We start from the raw sequence: 1,539 nt of genomic DNA on the forward strand, positions 1-1,539 counted from the left end.
GATTTTGGTGATCTTTAAGTAGACAAGTCAAAATTTCAAACCCCCTGTTATGGTGTAAGGTACCTGGCCTTCTCTGATGTAATCAGAGTTAGATTTGATTCATTGATTTTATAAAAACAGCTAGGAAGCACAATTTAGCAGTGGGTTGCAGAGAAAAAGAAATATGCTGGCAAAAAAAAATCCAATTGAGTGATTAAACAGCTCTTCATTTTCTGGCTTTATTTTTATGCTAACAAATTTGTTCTCTGAAAAGTGTCCACAAAGCCAAGTCTCTGATTAACACCTTTGTAGGGATGGTTTTTCACCTATTACTAAATTAAACTTGCTTCATTGGAAAGGCAGCAAGATGCATCCTCATTTCAATGTCTACTGAAATAATACAGGTTGACACCAGGAAACATTAACGCCACTGCATCCTTGCTGCTTTCTCATGTAGAAGTCTGTTTAATGTGAAAACAAGGTGATATCTAATTAGCACACAGGTAAGGAATTAAGAAAATCTTTATTTAAGGGTGAAGATGTTTCTCACAAAATCGTTGCCCCAATGCATCATTGAAATTCAAGCTGGAAAGATGATTTTAATATATCACTTGTACATTTTGTATTGCTCTTCTGGTGACAATGTAGTTTGTTTTTGTCAATTACCCTTTTAATAATAGGGTAAAGAAAATTAAGTGGATTTTTTAAAGAAAACTATACTGTCAATATACTATTAAAACAAATTAAAATGGTAAAAGTTATTGTACTTTAAGTAAAAATGAAAGAGCAAAAATATCAATCCCAGTTTTGATTACTTAAATTAACAAAAAAAATGCATATAGCAAAGGATAGTTTCAATCTGCCTACCTCTGGGTTATGGGCCCAGCATGCTTCCATTGCAGTAGACTGCTGCACATGTAAGTGCAAGAGATCCTGAAGCACTCAGTCATCATGGGAAAGTACCAATGTGTTTCTTCGTTGGTTGATGGAAGAAACATCTTACAAAAACTCTCCAGATTATTGACTTTTTAAAGTTTTTCAGGAAACGTTCTAGATGTATGCTTATTAGCCTTTGTCAGTAAGTACTTTTTGCAAAGGGTCTCTGTGGCGCAATCGGTTAGTGTGTCCGGCTACTAACCAAAAGGTTGGTGGTTCAATCCCACCCAGGGACGTAATTGACCTTGTTATCAGATTTTGGTGATCTTTAAGTAGACAAGTCAAAATTTCAAACCCCCTGTTATGGTGTAGGGTACCTGGCCTTCTCTGATGCAATCAGAGTTAGATTTGATTCATTGATTTTATAAAAACAGCTAGGAAGCACAATTTAGCAGTGGGTTGCAGAGAAAAAGAAATATGCTGGCAAAAAAAAAATCCAATTGAGTGATTAAACAGCTCTTCATTTTCTGGCTTTATTTTTATGCTAACAAATTTGTTCTCTGAAAAATGTCCACAAAGCCAAGTCTCTGATTAACACCTTTGTAGGGATGGTTTTTCACCTATTACTAAATTAAACTTGCTTCATTGGAAAGGCAGCAAGATGCATCCTCATTTCAATGTCTA

The 1,539-nt window shown here is 35.1% G+C and overlaps 1 non-coding gene across 1 annotated transcript; it reads left to right on the forward strand.

Moving 5' to 3' along the window:
• The first annotated feature begins 1,077 nt into the window (after positions 1-1,077).
• TRNAS-ACU (transfer RNA serine (anticodon ACU)) lies at positions 1,078-1,151 on the forward strand. Its single transcript has one exon. It is a non-coding gene; the product is annotated as a tRNA-Ser (tRNA).
• Positions 1,152-1,539: the final 388 nt, after the last annotated feature.

This window comes from Pseudophryne corroboree, chromosome 8 (genome assembly GCF_028390025.1).
Source record: "Pseudophryne corroboree isolate aPseCor3 chromosome 8, aPseCor3.hap2, whole genome shotgun sequence".
NCBI classification, from domain to species: Eukaryota; Metazoa; Chordata; class Amphibia; order Anura; family Myobatrachidae; genus Pseudophryne; species Pseudophryne corroboree.